Source organism: Glycine max, chromosome 6 (assembly GCF_000004515.6).
Source record: "Glycine max cultivar Williams 82 chromosome 6, Glycine_max_v4.0, whole genome shotgun sequence".
NCBI classification, from domain to species: domain Eukaryota; kingdom Viridiplantae; phylum Streptophyta; class Magnoliopsida; order Fabales; family Fabaceae; genus Glycine; species Glycine max.
The window spans coordinates 30,340,735-30,359,379 of NC_038242.2; the positions used below are offsets into that span (position 1 = coordinate 30,340,735).

Here is an 18,645-nt window from a genome sequence, read left to right on the forward strand (position 1 = left end):
ACCGGGCTTTCCTTGTTGTGTTGAAAGGCGAGGAAAGCGTCAATTGCTGCTAGGTCCACCAAACCATCCATGTTTGGAAAGAGGACCACTCTGAAGATTAACAGCACTAGGATATCAATGAAAGGAGGCCACTCGTTTTGACTTGCTAAGGCCCTTGCTCTTTCTTCTAGACACTTTTTTGGTATACCGACCACTCCATTTCTATTTTGCTTTACCTAGTCTAATTCTTGTGCCGAAATTCTAACTACTCTGGCGATTCTAGACATGGAGGGGTAAAATCTGAAAAAAGAGATAAGGCTTCCTCCCTTCCAGAGGGCATCCAAGAATTTCTTCGAACTCTTCTACAGTCGACACTAGATGGAAATCTTCGAAGGTGAAACATCTCAGGGGTTGGTCATAATACTGGGTGAGGGAAACGATCACCTTTGCAGAGACTTCTATCATAGCCAAGTCCCAGATCTTACCGTAGGCTTTGCAGAAGGCTTGCCGCTGGAGCTGCCACATCAACTCCCCTAATTCTTGTAAATTGGTGACCTCTAGACCCTTGATCTTGACTTAGTAGAACCTTTTCTTGAGCGGAGGCGTTTGACTTGATCCCATTCTTTGCTAGAATTGAAAGGTCTTGTGTGAATCAATACTCCAACATATGCTATGGGAGAAATGGATGAATTCATGAAGAAATGTTTATGCGATGCATGACACCAATGCATATTACGGACACGGAAGGCTGGAAGATTGTCTCTTTTTAACCACAACATTTGGGTAGCACAGTCCCCCATGTATGTACTTAAAAAAGTGATACAGGCCTTCCGGCTTCCCGGGACAACATGGCGGGACCAAACATACAACGCAAGCGTAATGACATGACGCGGCGAAAAAGCACAAGGTTTTGCGTTGTGGTCGAGACACAAAATCAAGGTAATGCTCTCAGTTAAAACATGCAGCAGAGACGCACATGTCATTTCATGCATGATAGTGTTCTAAAGAAAATAATAGCACATAGCGTGTTTGCTTCGTGCCCCTATTTTGGGTACCTAAATGGGAGGAACTAAAGGTTTTTAGTAAAAATTCTTGAGGTAGTCATATCTCTCTTGATGGTTTCTAGAGGTATCATTCCCTTTAACAAAAATATTGTGGCGGTAGGGACTACCAGCAATAATACATCATTAAAGAGAAAAGCTCTAGATGAGGTTTCACTGTCATCAAGCAAGTCAGAGACTTAGCATGACCACAGATTCACCTCCACTTCCTAGGTTCCCATGGACCCAGGTATAGGGCCCTTTTCCAACTCACTGTGTGTGCAAAAAGGTGTTAATGTTTGTGTGCATCAAATGAACAACTATTTACTTCATGTATATATTACAACACGCTTAAAGCATTACAGAGTTATACCGATCCCATCCCAGCAGTCAAACTCCTTCCTGACCCGGCTCACCTGCCTCTGAAGCTGGAATGCCTTTCTTTTATAGAGGAGGCTACCCGAGGAATCGATAAGTTTGAAGTGGGATGTGGAATGTGATTGGTGATGGATGGTGGTTATGAAATAAATTCTGCATCAGATGATGAGCCCATGCGAAAACTTTTTCTTTTATTGGTGCCCAATAGGTAGGCTATTCGATTGAGTCGAAAGCCTACCAACGCATAAAGGTTCCAATTCGAGCGAGAGCCCAAACAGGGGAGGCGAGAACGTCTTGATCGAAAGCTCCACTGTTCTGAATAATGAGAAAGACTTTTCAAAATTCGATCCAATCGATCGAGAATCTTCTCATTTGTTAGGTAGGCCAACCGATCGAGTTTTGTTGGGCGTTCATGTCACAGAACCTTTCTTCTAGCCAAGAATCCCATTATTGATCGAATCGGGCCGGATCCAATTCATTGGCAAATGAAAAATCGACTATTTTATTTTATCAGAAAAAAACCTAGAAAAGAAGAAGAATCACTAAGACAAGAGCTAGGTAAGCAAGAAGGAGAGGCTAGAAAAGGCGGGGCAAGGGGCTCTCCATCTCTAGGAAGATTGTGTCCAGGATCAGGTAATCTAAGCTCTGGTCAGCTCGTAGTAGCCTGTGCTTTATTACAGGTAGTCATTCCCCCCGTTCCTTTAGTCTTTTCAACGGTACTTGAATCTGAAGTCGCGGTCATGTCTCGCCCCCAGTATAGTGACCGATTCCATGTTTCCCCCGAATTTCATCAGTTCCAGGCTTTCCTCTCCCAGCAAGAGGATGCGCGCCTTAACTTAAAAGAGCTAACACGCTTTACATAACCAAGGCTTTCTCTGATAGGGGCTCGTTAGCCGTTGTTTGGGTTGAGCTCAAACCTCTGCTCATCCATCTTCATTCCAAAGGCGAACATTTCCATTGAGTGACTGTAACTGCTATGGTTTACAGTTTCTAGTTCTTAACCAACCCTTTCTCGCCTAGCTTTATAAAGCTTTAAGAGAGAAGAGTAAGGGGGACCTTCTTTTTCTCCTGCGGAGCCCTCAAAAAGTAACCGGTGGCCAGTAGCTCTACTAAGCGAAGAACCGCTCGTTGCCTTTTCTTCGCGAATAACATGTGCAAGTAGCCGCCTAGGAGAAGAGAAGCAAGCTACCTTCCATCTATATCTATAGGCGGCAATGGTAAGAGCTGGTAAGCATGGTAATTGTACCGGCGGCCGGGGCCAGCACTCCGCATTCTATCTAGGTTCCACTCTTACGTACGCCCCACCTCACATAGAAGAAGGGGAACCCCTTCCATACGAACATAAAGAAAATAAAACCGATGGAAGGGAAATTACAACATTTGCATAGAAATAAATAGGCCTAACTCTCAAAAACATGTCCCTAGTGGAGTCGCCAACTGTCACAACCAACCCTTCGGCGGGAGGGCGACGCAGGGCTCACGGGTGCGTCTTCCAAGGGAGGAGAATGCGCGGAGTTGCCACCAACATTTATTCGAGGAAAACATCGGAAAAACCGGAATGAGTGGTCTACGAACTTTCATCGTGAAAGGTTCAGAAGTTATTTTTATGCACGGGGAAGGTATTAGCACCCCACACGTCCGTCACAAGGGATGGCAGCCTTTAATCGAGTGTGCAAGACTGATGTGCCTTCATTTTCTTCTATTTTCTAAACCCTTTTTGCACCATTTTAATTACTGATTGGTCTTAATTGTCAATTAATTAGGCAGTTTTATTATTTGGGCTCATTTAGCTAATTTGAAGTTTTTAATCTAATTTCAGGAATTAATGAAACATTGGGCTTAATCCGGATTTTGGTTGTAGACTTGAAGAGGGCAAATAAAGCAGCGCTTACCTTAGTTAATTTCTAATTAGGAAATTTCGTAATTTTATTTTATGTTGTTCAGTGTTTATTTTGTTTTGGGCCAGAGTATTGTAATAGGGCCCAGTGACTTTGAGTGACTCTTTTTAAATAGCAGCCTTGGGATTCGTGCAAGGCTATTCTGTTATGCTATTCATTATTCAGAGCTTTTTTTTTAGGGTTTTACGTTTTCTGCTTTGATGCTACTGTTCACGTAATGCAATTTTACATTTTCTGCTTCTAATTACAATTTCGTTCTTGTTTCTTCTTCTACTTTCAATTTCGTTTCTGTCCCATTTACGTTTCTGTTCATTTACATTTCTGTTCGTTTACGTTTCTGCTTCATGTTTCATTTATGTTTTCTGTTTGAATCTATGGAAGGCTAAATATTCTGGTGTTGTTTCCTTTTGAGGACAAAGCCCAGCTCTCTTTGAGGTTTCGTTTATAATGTGGTTTCCTGCCAGTTTTCCCTTCACCAGTTAACCCAAATTTGTGAACATTAATCAGTGCACGCTTCGTGTTCGATTAATTGCCTCTGAGCCTAACTTGTGTTCATGCTTAATGGACGAAGGGCTAACTGGTGTATGTGGTGCCTAATCACGTATTGACAACCCTACGTTGATTTTCGCTTAGTAAATTGAAATAGGGTTGGATTAAGTGGTTAACTGTTAGGGACAAATTCTCCATGACCCAGGATAAGAGAATGGCTTCTGAATCAGAGGAAACAACTCGTTTTTAATATTAGTAGTTTCATATTCCAGTTTACTTATTCTGCTCTTTAATCACAAAGCAAACAAACCCCCCCCCCCCAATTGTTACTGTTACTGCGCAAGTATATTATGAACATTTGGTTTGTCATTGCTCGTTGGGAAAAACGACCTAGGATCACTTCCTAGTTACTGCATTTTCATGTTTATTTGATTCGGGTACGACCTTGATCAAATTTGGCGCCGTTGCCAGGGAGCAGTGTCCAAAGGTTCATAATAGCTTGCGTTGTGTGTTTAATTTTTTCGTGTTCTATGTTTAATTGTTAGTATTGTGTTAGTATGTGTGTTAGTGTTGTTTAGTGTCCTGGTATTTTGTTTAGTGTGTGTTCTGTTTCAGTTTTTCTATTAAGCGTTTCCCCTGTTTCAGTTTTGGGTGTTTTGCTGTGAATAGTGTTTTGCGACGGACTTAGCAACCATTGTTTGCTTGCGGCAAACCAGAGTAGTAGTAGAAATCATGTAGCGACGGATTTTAGCGACCACCAATGCTGAATTATTTGTGATTTTTTGTTTTAGTAGCTAGGGTTGTTATTTTTGGCTGAATTTTTTTGTGGTAACTTCTTTTAATCCATATTTTGTGGGAAAAATAGCTAGAGCCTTTAGTTTGGCCAGATTTGAAAGTTCCAAAAAAGTAGCAAATTTTGTGTTTGTCAAAACTTCAAACGACCATAACTTTTGCTCTGGTTATCAGAATCACAATTATTATATCTGTATTTGGGGTAGAAAAAAATTTCCTATGGCCGACTAAGGTCTCCATCATCCAAAAAAAGTGATTCTGTCAAAAGTTTTTTATTTTTCAAGTTTTATTCACTTATTTTTCTTAACCTACCATTTTTAGCTTCTATAGTTAGACTTTGAATTTTTGTCTGAAATTTTTTGTGCTATCTTCTCATCATTTTATAAGGTTGCTCACAAAATTTCAAGTTATTTGGATATCATTTGAGGGTAGCTGTAGTTCAAACCTACACCTTTATTTACATGACAAGGCAACTAGTTGTGTATGCTGAATGTAGTGTATGACTAGAGGCAATCCATCTGACTTACAACCCTTTGATCCTGAGATAGATAGCACATTTCATAGATTAGTTAGGCATCATTTTATACCTTTTGATCATTCTGAGAATTCCATTACTAGTGAATCTGTGCATTCTATTATTGGTGATTTTGAACATCCTGATCTTGAACATTATAATTTTGAGCATTCTGATTCTGAGCATTCTGATTTTGCATATTCTGAGAACATGGCACAACCTCCACCCCATGAGAGGACTCTAAGGGAAATGGCTGCACCTGATTTCACCTACGAAAGCTTGTGCATCCAATACCCTGATGAGGATGTCCCATATGTTCTTAAAACTGGACTGATTCATTTGCTTCCAAAGTTTCATGGCCTTGCAGGAGACGACCCGCACAAACATTTAAAGGAATTTCATATTGTCTGCTCCACCATGAAACCCCCAGATGTCCAAGAGGATCACATATTTCTGAAGGCTTTTCCTCATTCATTAGAGGGAGTGGCAAAGGACTGGCTGTATTACCTTGCTCCAAGGTCCATCACGAGCTGGGATGACCTTAAGAGAGTATTCTTAGCAAAAAATTTCCCTGCTTCCAGGATCACAGCCATCAGGAAATATATCTCAGGTATTAGACAACTCAGTGGAGAGAGCCTGTATGAGTACTGGGAGCGATTTAAAAAACTATGTGCCAGTTGCCCCCACCATCAGATTTCGGAGCAGCTTCTTCTTCAATATTTTTATGAAGGACTCAGTAATATGGAGAGAAGTATGATAGATGGTGCCAGTGGTGGAGCCCTTGGAGACATGACTCCTGCTGAAGCCAGAAATTTAATTGAGAAGATGGCTTCCAACTCCCAGCAGTTTAGCGCCAGAAATGATGCTATAGTCATTAGAGGAGTGCATGAGGTAGCTACAAACTTAGCTGTATCATCTGAAACTAAGAAGCTTGAAGGCAAACTAGAGGCGTTGGTTAACTTGGTAACCCAGCTGGCCTTGAATCAGAAATCTGTACCTGTCGCAAGGGTCTGTGGTTTGTGCTCCTCTGCTGACCACCATATAGACCTTTGCCCTTCCATGCAGCCACTTGGAGCAATTGAGCAGCCTGAAGCTTATGTTGCAAACATTTACAATAGACCTCCTCAATCTCAGCAGCAAAACCAACCTCAGCAGAACAATTATGACCTCTCCAGCAACAGATACAACCCTGGATGGAGGAATCACCCTAATCTCAGATGGTCCAGCCCTCAGCAACAACAACAACAGCCTACTCCTTCCTTCCAAAATGTTGCTGGCCCAAGCAGACCATACATTCCTCCACCAATCCAACAACAGCAACAGCCCCAGAAACAGCCAACAGTTGAGGCCCCTCCACAACCTTCCCTCAAAGAACTTGTGAGGCAAATGACTATGCAGAACATGCAGTTTCAACAAGAGACCAGAGCCTCCATTCAGAGCTTAACCAATCAGATGGGACAATTGGCTACCCAATTGAATCAACAACAGTCCCAAAATTCTAACAAGCTGCCTTCTCAAGCTGTCCAAAATCCCAAAAATGTCAGTGCCATTTCATTGAGGTCAGGAAAGCAGTGTCAAGGACCTCAACCCATAGCACCTTCCTCATCTGCAAATGAACCTGCCAAACTTCACTCTACTCCAGAAAAAGGTGATGACAAAAATTTTCCTAACAATTTCTGTGCAGGTGAATCTTCCACTGGTAATTCTGATTTGCAGAAGCAGCACATCCCTCCTCTTCCATTCCCTCCAAGAGCAGTTTCCAACAAAAAATGGAAGAGGCAGAGAAAGAGATCTTGGAAACGTTTAGAAAAGTAGAGGTCAACATACCTCTGTTAGATGCAATAAAGCAAATTCCAAGATATGCTAAATTCTTGAAGGAGTTGTGTACTAATAAGCGGAAGCTTAAAGGAAGTGAACGAATTAGCATGGGCAGAAATGTCTCCGCATTGGTTGGTAAATTTGTTCCTCAAATTCCTGAAAAATGCAAAGATCTAGGTACATTCAGTATACCTTGTATTATAGGGAATAGTAAGTTTGACAATGCCATGCTAGATTTAGGAGCTTCTGTTAGTGTTATGCCTCTGTCTATTTTTAATTCTCTATCTCTAGGTCCCTTGCAGTCAACTGATGTGGTAATTCATTTAGCTAATAGAAGTGTTGTCTATCCTGTTAGTTTCATAGAAGATGTCTTAGTTAGAGTTGGTGAACTGATTTTCCCTGTTGATTTTTATATTTTGAATATGGAAGATGGATTTTCTCAAGGATCAGTTCCCATCATTCTAGGCAGACCCTTTATGAAAACTGCTAGAGCTAAGATAGATGTTTATGCAGGAACACTATCCATGGAGTCTGAAATTGTACTTGATCATATGTCTGAATTTGATGCTGAGAGTGATATTGATTGCATGTCTGGTGGTGGTGTTTTACCTCTCGAGATTGATTTTATAGAGTCAGATAGGACTAACCATGTTTCAGGAAGTACACATAACTCTGACTTTCTTTATGAGGTAAAGGCTGAGAAAGCATCTCCTTCTACCACTGTCCAGCCGACCACACCAGAATTGAAGTCTCTGCCATCAAATTTAAAATACGCTTACTTGGATGATAGCAAGAGTTTTCCAGTGATTATATCTATCTCCCTTGCTGATGAGCAAGAGGAGAAGTTGTTGTCAGTTCTCAAGAAGCATAAAAAGGCTATAGGCTGGACCCTGGCGGACATTCCTGGTATTAGCCCATCCACATGTATGCATCGAATAAATTTAGAGGATGGAGCTAAACCAGTAAGACAGCCACAGAGAAGACTCAACCCGGTGATTCTTGATGTAGTGAAGAAGGAGATTGTCATACGTTAATTTCGTCCGGGGATTATTACTTGATGACATGCAACCTTTGATTGGTCATTTCAAGATACTTGGCACCCTTTGTTGCACAATATGTAAGTCTTGAGACGCGCCGGAAGTCAAAAGGAAGCAGGGTTATGCGATCCGTGAAATTCCGTAGTGTGGCAGAAACCAAAAGGAGGTGTTATTGCGCAATCCGTGAGTTTTCGTAACTTCTTCGAAAGCTAAAAAAGAGTAAATACATGATCTGTAAGAATTCGTAACCTTACGGAAAGAAAATAAGTATCGTTACGAAATTCGTAAAGTTTCGTAACGTTACGGAAAAAGAATCATCCAAAAAATAGAAGGAGGGTGCATTTAGTAAAAAGGGGGGTACAAATAGCAATCAGGCCCACTTGGGCCTTCCAGATTCTTCCTCCAGAAGGCTGTTGCTTCTAGAGGAAGCAACCTTGCTCGCCTGGGCGAGCTGGGTGGCAAGCTCCTCCCCCATTTTGCTATAAATAGGGGGAGGAGTGAAGAGGGAAGGGGTTTAGCCTTCTTGGCACTTCTTATTCTCTCGAAATTGCTGAGGAAAATTGTTTCCGTGAAGAAAATCCAAGCCGAGGCGCTTCCGTAACGTTTCCGTGAGTAATTACGCGAAGATTTTCAACCGTTCTTAGACATTCATCGTTCGTTCTTCGTTTTCTTCAGTCTTCAACTAGTAAGTACCTCAAACTGAGCTTTTCAATTCATTCTATGTACCCGTGGTGGTCCACATTTTGTTTCATGTATTTTTATACTCGTTTTCATTTACTTTTCGTACCCCCTTTTGACATGCTTCAGTCATTTATTTAAGTCATTTATCGCCTAATAAAAAATAAAATAAATTTCCACCGATCATTTGATTTGTAATATCCGTTAATTTCTGTTAAAATGAATTCCGACCGTTCGGTCGTGCCGTAACCACGTTGGAAATAAAAAAAGAGGTAAAATAATAATATAATAATAAAAAAATACCTTTAGTAAAATAAAGCGAAAAATCAATCGGACGTTTTCTCTTTAGTATTTCTCATTCTTAATCAAATTGACGAATAACTAAAGTGAAACTAAGGCTAAAATCAACCCGCCTAGTCAAGCTCGTCCACAAAAAAGTCACTAAAAAGGGGATTTGAAAGTTTATTATTTCAGTTTTCCTTACCAAGTAAATGGATCATTTTTAAAGGTTCAATGCCTTAAAATGATCACCTTTCAAGTAAAAAGAATCGCTTGATTCACTCTTAAGAAAGAACTACGTATGTCTGATTTCCTCTTCGATGGAGGGTACGTAGGAGCAAAAGCCCCGCTTTTGTCGACCTCAAAAAATAAAAAGAAATAAAAGTTAAGGTAACACAATTTCAACAAATTCTAAAAATAGGTTGTTGTCCTTTGAGACAAACGTGGGAGGTGCTAATACCTTCCTCAAACGTAAATACAACTCCCGACAAACGTGGGAGGTGCTAATACCTTTCGTTTTGACCGGTTTCCTTTGGTTTTTCCGACGTTTTCCACAAATAAACGTTGGTGGCGACTCCGTGCATCTTTCCTCCTTTGGAAAGTGCACCTGTGAGCCTCGTCTCGCTCGCCCGCAAAAGGGCATGTTGCGACAGTTGGCGACTCCACTGGGGACTATTTTTGTGAGTTAGGCCTATTTTAAGGAATTGTGGATTTGTGAAACTTTGTGTGTGCATTTTTTGAACTGTGTAAAATGTAAATAACTGTTGTCTATTTTGCATTCTTTACACTGCATTCTAAGCACCTACGGGTTTGAGTAAAAAAGGGGCCCTATACCCAAGTTCATGGGAATCTAAGGAGTGGAGGTGAATCTATGATCATGTTAGGTCTCCGACTTGCTTGATAATAGTGAAACCTCGTCTAGAGCTTTCTCTCTTTATAATATGTTGTCGCTGGTATTCCATACCACCACAATATTATTATCTTGAGTGATGATACCTCTAGAAAACAGCCGTGGGAGCTATGAATTGTTGGGAGTAGTTATTAGAGACCCCTAGATATTATCCTATAGGTCCCTAAAATAGGGGGATGGAGCAAACACGCTGCGTGCCATTTTAAACACTGTCATGCATATAACCTAAAGGTCATGTACGCCTTTGTTGTATGATTATTTGAGGATATTGTCATGCTGTGTAAATCCCCCTATTGCGCTTTTGCGCATCTGCATCATGCCCTCACACATGCATTGTATGTTGGTCTCGTCTTTTGTCGTGGGAAGTCGGAAGATCCATATTGTCTTCTTAACTGCACACATGGGGCATTGCGCCCCCAAATGCGCAGTAAGGAGAGATGATTTTCCGGGCTCTTGTGTCCATAAATGCATTCATATCATGCACCGCATAAACATCTCTTCAACATCATAATGAACATATCATTCCAGCATTTTTCTGTTATCACATCACATTTTGCATGAGTCATTGCATCATCATGCATATGTGTTTAACAAACTTTTTTGATCTACAAATTGCATACTAATTGTTTTCATGTTTGCTCATGCGTGACCCTTGCGTTTTCCCCTTCAACTGACAAAAACAAAAAAAGAAAGCGCGAAAATTCACGCTGCATTCTTAGTTGCATATATTCGGTACCATGAGCCAACCATGTTGGGATCATAAACCCATTTCACTTAAAAACAAAATGATTGAACATGGTACCTAATGCATGGTTAACTAAGAAAGGATGTTTCTTCGGGCATCTCAATCTCTTAATTACATTTTCCATGCATAGCATGCATATTCCCGAGTCTTGCATCCCTATGAATTGTTGATGAAGTATTGGCGATCAAAATTGCCATTACCTGGGTTATGGGGTTGAACCAAGCTCGCGCTTTTACGAAAAGGTTCATCAAGTCAAGTTGAAGTATGAGAGTAACCATCTTGCAAATAATTGGGGCAAAAGATGGATCGTGTTACATCGCTGCTTCATCTACTGCCAAACACATTTAGGGCTGTCGATGTCCCTGTTACTTCCAGTTTCACCTTGACGAAGATGCCATGGACCAAGTTGAAAATCTAAATTGATTCAACCCCATATCCTATTTAAAAATTCATAATACTTCAACTGTGCATCATTCGCATACATCCATGCTTTTCATTGGTTGCATTGTTCATTGCATTCTTTCCTTAAAAAAAAAGAAAGAGAGAGAACTTAATCATTGTTATAAAAAAGAAAAGAACCCGCTTTACGACACCCTTACCGAACCTGTGCTAGAGCTAGAGTAATGGGTAAAGCAGAGGAGGTGCAAGAGAAGGTGAAGGCCGACATGGAGGCCATGAAAGAGAAAATGGCCACAATGATGGAGGCCATGATGAGCATGAAGAAGATAATGGAAGCCAATGCGGTTACAATTGCCGCTACCAGCACTGTTGCTAAGGTGAACCCGATGCCCCCATCTGGCCTCAACCAAATGAATCATCCAACCTCAGCTATGGTAGGCAAGATTTGGGAAGTACGGGCGGCCCCCATGATGTGCAAATCCAAAACGAGCACGCCTTCTCGCCATATGGCTTGCCTTTCAACTATACACCACCCAATGTGGCGTACACTCCCAATAAGAATGTCAATAATTCCACTCCTATACCCATTGAGAGCCAACAATCCTAAACTGATCATGCACATGTCTCTTAAACTGTGGGGGAGACACTTGAAATTCCCCACCACAATCTAGCCGACTTCGAGCCTTGCCTCAGATATGCCACTAAAGAGCAAGCAGTTGGTGGTATACCCCTGCAAAACACTTTGGAGGGTCCTCAGTATCACCCACAACTACACCTCTTGCATTCCACAAAAAGTAAAACCCCTCATGCTATGGCAGAAATGGGAAAGTTGGATCATCTAGAGGAAAGGCTCAGAGCCAGTGAAGGAGGTGAAGATTATGCCTTTGCTAACCTAGAAGAGTTGTTCCTAGTACCCAATATCATCACCCCTCCCAAGTTCAAGGTGCTAGACTTTGACAAGTACAAGGGGACTACTTGCCCCAAGAACCATCTAAAGATGTATTGTCGGAAGATGGGGGCATACGCAAAAGATGAGGAATTGTTGATACATTCCTTCCAAGAAAGTCTTACTGGGGTAGTTGTTCCCTGGTACACTAACTTGGAACCTTCCCGAGTCCATTCCTGGGAGGACCTAATGGTTGCCTTCGTTAGGCAGTGTCGGTATAATGGCTTCGGATAGGATGCAACTACAAAACATGTGCAAAAAGGGGGCACAGATCTTTCAAAGAATACACCCAAAGGTGGAGAACCTGGCAGCTCAAGTGGCACCTCAATGACGAAAAAAATGATGACAATGATAGTAGACACATTACCAGTATTCTACTATGGAAAATGGTGGATTACACACCTTCAAGCTTTGCGGATTTGGTATTCGCCGGTGAAATGATCGAAGTGGGTCTAAAAAGAGGCAAATCTGATCATCTTGTTTTGATAAATGCAACAAAAAAAAAAAACTGGGGCAAGTGAAGAGGATGAGAAGGAGGGAGAAACCTATGTTGTGACTGCCATTCTTATACGACCAAGTTTCCCACCAACCCAACAATGTCATTACTCAGCCAATAACAACCCTTCTCATTACCCACCACGTAGTCATCCACAAAGGCCATCCCTAAAATCAACCACAAAGCCTACCTGCCGCACTTCCAATGACAAACACCACCTTTAGCATAAACCAAAACACCAACCAAGAAATGAATTTTGCAGTGAAAAAGCCTGTAGAATTCACCCCAATTCCAGTGTCCTATGCTAACTTGCTCCCATATCTACTTGATAATTCAATGGTAGCCATAACCCCAGCCAAGGTTCATCAACCTCCATTTCTCCGAGAATACGACTCGAACACAACGTGTGCTTGTCACGGAGAAGCCCCGGGGCGTTCCATTAAGCATTGTAGGGCTCTGAAGCGTAAGGTGCAAGGTCTAATTGATGCTGGCTGAAATTTGTTGAGAATCGTGTGTAAATCCTGACATTGACAAGAGATGCCACACATGGGGCAATTTTGAAACCTGTTGTTAGATGTCTCTAATGACGCATCTTTGCTTATTCAACTTTCACCAGAATGTGGGTGCAAGCCATTGGTCTGTTTGCTCAAGCGACCTGTGCTCCTGAGTTTGGACTTCCAAGACCGTTCAATCAAAGATTACTCGTCTTGCACGTTGGTGGGGGTGCTGTAAAACAACGAGTAAAGTTCAAAACCAATAAGTTTCAAAATAAAAAAAAAGAGTTCAAAAAGAAAAAAAAAAGAAGCATTTGATTGACTGTGTTTTCAAGACATTCATGTGACCTCATTTTATCATTCCGGAAAGTTTGTCTTTTAGAGAGAAGTGAGTTATCAAGAATAGGATGTTGGACAAATGGCCTCAGTTACCTTAAGAAAAAAAAAGGGGTTGAATTAAGATACAAAGGCTATTCCCCAATTACACTTTCACTCTCTCTTTTTGGATTAACAATGCACCCTTAACATGAATTACTTCTTTAAAGCAAAAGATAAATAGCAATAAAAAAAAAGAAGTTTAAGGGAAGAGAGGAATGCAAACTTGATTTATATTGGTTCGGCCACTTCCCGTGCCTACGTCCAGTCCTCAAGCAACCCACTTGAGATTTTCCACTCTCTTTGTAAAAATTCCTTCTACAAAGTCTGAACCACACAGGGACAACCCTTCCCTTGTGTTCAGGAATCCTCTACAACAAGAGACCCACGGTCTCTTAATCCCTTTTCATAAATAAGAAGAAGAAAAGAAGAGATCTCTCTTAAAAGAGATAGATTGTACAATTAAGATCAATCAAAATTCCTTATTGAATATGCAAGTGGTTGACCAAGGAATCTTTTTTAGAAGATTAGACAGTTCAGTTCAGAAAAACTCTTAATCTTTTGAAAGGATAAAACTTTTTGGGCAATGAAAACTCCCTTTAAATTCGTGTTTCCAAGTCACCTTTGATGGCCATTCATAAACCATTTGAATAGATGTGACTCTTGGAAATTATTTTCTGAAAATCACCTCTGGTAATCGATTACAAGACTTGTGTAATCAATTACAGGCTTTAAAATTTGAATTAAAACGTTCAATAAACTGTTGGTAATCAATTACCATCCATGCGTAATCAATTACACATTATAAATTTTGAATTCAAATTTCTAGTGACTGTGATAAACATTTTCAGCTGCTGGTAATCGATTACCAGAGAGAAAATCTCAATTTGAAATGATAGAATTCTTTGGTTAAACCTTTTGTTTTTTCAATTTGGAAACTTCTTCCTAAAGATTCTAGAGATCAACTTGATCATATATCTTGATTTTCTTGGATTCTTGTCTTGAATAAAACTTAGAAGCACTTGATCCTTTAGCATCATCAAGACATCAAAACATCTTGCTTCTACATAGGAGTCATTTGACTTAATCCATCAGCTGAAAGATCCTTCAGTTATTTCTCGTCCTTGGAAAATTCTTTTTGCAAGAATCAACTGCGTCTTTCATTCTTCCTCACTACGAGGTTGTAAAAACAAGACAACAATTGGTACCTCTAAGCCCTACACTGGGGCAATGAAAGGCCCCATGCATAAACCTCAAACGAACCTAGGGGAAGATTAGAAGTTCTCACCCAATAGGTTCCTTGCTACAAGGTCATGGCGAAAGACAACGATTGTGCCTCAAAGCCTTACACTGGGGCAATGAAAGGCACCATGTAAAAACCTCAAGCAAACCTAGGGGCAGATTAGAAGTTTTCACCCAATAGGTTCCTTGGTACAAGGTCATGACGAAAGATAACAATTGGTACCTCAAAGCCTTACACTGGGGCAATGAGGGGCATCATGCATGAGCCTCAAGTGAACATAGGGGCAGATCAAAAGTTCTCACCCATCAATGTTTTTTTTTTTAAAAAAAAAAGGGACAAACCCTGGAATTTCAATGGATTGGTTAAACGTCAAATGGCTCCATTGCCGTCACTCCAAAATAGTCAAGTGACTAAATCAAAAAGAACATACACTCTGAGGGAGTTCCCGGAGAGATTTGCAAAAAGATAGGATGAGGTTGCATCAATTATCACCTCTTTCAAAAGGACAGTCAATCTGTGTTTTCCAAAAAATTAAATCAAAATCAAAATCACAAAATAGGGAAAGAATGTCATGAACGTTGTACAACTTTCCATTACATTGCATTGTTTCATATGAAATCTGCATTTACCGCATTTCAAGACAAAGGTTGCATGCATCTGCATCCCTAAATATCATGTTAACTACATAGATTTCCCACATCTCGTGTCCAATCTTTTTGGATGACCGGCCCTCTCTATGAGTCGATCTCTTGCTTTCTCATAAAGGTGGACCCTTGGGTACTAGTACCTATCACCTTTAGAGGACTATATGTCCTCGCCATCAGAGGACTCACATCCTCGCCTGCAGAGGGCTGCACGCCCTCGCCTTTAGAGGGCTACGCGTCCTCGTTTTTAGTGTGCTCCATATCCACACCTTAAGAGAATATAAGGTCCTTTGCCCTTAGATGCTTCACCGAGACTTGCGCTCCAGGTTAAGGGGTCAGTAGTTTCCTTTTATCAGTTCCTGGGCCACCTCCTAATATTAGAGTGCAACCAACTGTGCGAGCACATCCAGAGAGGGAGGCTATCACGCATCTACTATGCATACTGGGGCAAGATTTCACCCGTGCCGCTGCAAAAAGACGAGTGTGGATCATGCGCACCAACATGACCACTTTTACATGGATATGGATGACGTTGCTATTTAGTAACATTCTGCCCGGCGACCACAATGCCAATCTCCCCCTGCAGATGTATCGGTTGGTCTGTGCCGACATGACATATGTAAGTATGCACATGGTTCAATTGATTTCTGATGTCATCTATTGTTTGCAGGGATCGCGCCCAAAAGACGCCCAGTGGACCCGAAGAAGTCCAACAGGGCCCTGGGGTTTCTAGCTCTGGTTACGAGCCTCTGTCAGTCCTACAGGGTGCCCTTCCCCCCAGCGAGGTCATGCCATCGTGACATAGGTAAGTATGCACATCTCTCAACTGATTTCTGATGTCATCTATTGTTTGTAGGGGTCACGCCCGCAAGACACTCGGTGGACACGAAGAAGTACGACAGGTCTTGGAGTTGCCAGCTCTGATTACGGGCCTCTGTCAGTTCTACGGAGTGCCTGTCGCCCCCAGCAAGGTCATCAGCCCCCCTACTAATCGAGCTTTCATCAAGAAGTACTGCGCCCCCAGGCAGGCGCAGGGCGAAACACCACAGCAGCCTGGGGATGGCCAGCAGCGGGCAACAGACGCACCGCCATCACCTCTAGAGTTCATCTCAGCTCATCCACAAAAAGGTTAGAGTGTTGCTTACGACCCATGGCCGACCAATATGCGACCAAGTCCAAAGACAAAGGTAAGCAAAGTACTAGGTCCGTGACCGACAAGCCATCACGCGTCCAGCTCAAGACGTTAAAGAAGCGCTACTAGGAGGCAACCTAGTAACTTTTAAATCTCTGCTTGTTATTTGATCACTTTTGTTTCTCAAGTCATAGCAGGACACACCTAGTTGCTCATGATCCTAGGTATTTGAATAAAACAAGCACAAGCTCGGAAGCTAGTCATACCTCATAAAAATATATGTATGTTTAGGTAGAAAGATACCTTGGATATGCATGTATGTAGCAAAAAATACTTCACAAAATATATATATGTATGTTTAGGTAGAAAGATACCTTGGATATGCATGTATATAGCAAAAATATCTCACGAAACATATATATGTATGTTTAGGTAGCAAGATACCTGGGACACGCATGTATATAGCAAAATACTTCACAAAAACATACGTATGTTTAGGTAGCAAAATACCTCATGGAAAAAAAGAGAGCGAGCAAGAAAAGAATAAGAAGGAAGAAAAAAAATAGAAAATAAAAAAGGATATAAAAAATAAAAGTTGTCTAGCTAAAAAACAACATGCTTGTGAAAAAAGATAATTTCCAACTTTTCTTTGAAAGATTTTACTGATCTTAACCAGTTTTTGAAAAAAAAAAATGTGTATACACCTGCAGAGTGAATGCTGTGCAAATTTTCCGAACGCTCAAAATGGACTCGGATGAATGCATGATTTGATAAAAGAACATATTTTGGAAACACTGGGTTGACTTAAAATAGGGAAAATGAATCCTGAGCCCTAGTGTCACATGACCATAAAAACTTGATGCTTGAGTGTCCACATGGGTGCATGCATGACCAGTTTTGCATAAAATTTCCTAATCATCATTGTTGCATGTGTATCATGGAAATAATGTAGGACATCCCCTTTATCCCCGAACCGCTGGCCAAACCCTGACATATATCATGACCAGCCGTTCTACAAGCCTTGAGCCAAAATCCCAACTTATCATAAACCTTGACCCAAGGTGAGAATGTCAATCCTCGCCCTCGGAAGAAAACTAAAAAAGAAGAAAGAATTCCCAATCAAAGAGTGGGAGAAAGCAAAAAAAAGGAAAGAAAATTCCCAATCAAGAATCGGAAGAAAACAAAAGAAACATCCAGAAAGGTCTTTGGACTAGACAATATCTAAACAATACAAAATTGTCACCAAGTAAATAAGAAAAAAAGGAAACCACGACCTAAAGTGGTCCTCTCCCTTTGATTGCCAACCAAAATCCTGTGCGCTAGCGACTTTCTCGCCCCACACTAAACAAAAACAGAAAAGGAAAAGGCAAAAACACTCAAAGCCAAAATTCCCCACCTAAAAACCATTCCCAAAATAAGTCCTATTGATCCATGATCACGCATGTAATCTTTGATTTGATAGGAAATGATTTGCAAAATCAAGTCATGACATATCTATGGTTCGGAATTAGGATAAAACACTTACCTGTGTGAGATTGATACACTTTGAGTGATTTTCTTCTATTTTTGTTGAACCCAGTGCTTCCTCTAAATGGTCATTTAGAAACGAAATGCTAACATCCAAAATCTCATTTACGGTTATGAGAAAATTTCATCAGCATACTCTCCTTCCCCGATAGACATGTTGTTTTTCATCCAAAAAGCATATGTTGCTCTGATCAGTTGGAAGTTTTGTCTCTTTACTAAAGCATGTTCGCATTTTGGTGAAGAAAACACCAATACTATTTTTAGTCTCACAGTTATCAAGAACTACGTAGGTCTGAGTTCCTCATCACAAATTGAGGATACGTAGGAGCAAAAGCCCTGCTTTTGTCGACCACCCCACTTTTTGTTACCGTGACCCAAGAGTCCGGTGGCATGCGGAGCCACATGATTGGGAGATCCCTAGATCCATATTCTCTTTTTATGTTTCCTCTTTTATCTGTTACATATCATTTTATTTTTGTTTAACTGAGGGGCTAACGTTTGTTTCGTTTTGATTGACTTTTGTTTTGTGCATACATATCGTTTGAGTTGTTACGTTAGTACTTATAGACTTGTGTGAGGTGAGAGTTTGCTTCAAATTTACCTCATTCTCAATTTCACTTCTCAAACCATGAAAATCCATCAAATTGAGGGGTTTGGGATACCTAGATTTTGTGTTGTTGTGGTTTGAAGCTTGACTTTGGTTTAGACATGATTGATACATGATTTGGGACTTGTAGGATTTGATTTGGGCAAGATTGGATGAGGGAAAGTGTGATTTTCGAAATCTGCACTTATGCAGAATTTTGCTGTCAAATAGGTACAACAGAATTTT

The 18,645-nt window shown here is 40.9% G+C and overlaps 1 non-coding gene across 1 annotated transcript; it reads right to left on the bottom strand.

The window, feature by feature from the left end:
- Positions 1–5,678: 5,678 nt before the first annotated feature.
- Positions 5,679–5,785, bottom strand: LOC113001974 (small nucleolar RNA R71). Its single transcript, XR_003267505.1, has one exon. It is a non-coding gene; the product is annotated as a small nucleolar RNA R71 (small nucleolar RNA).
- Between the last annotated feature and the right edge of the window lie 12,860 nt (positions 5,786–18,645).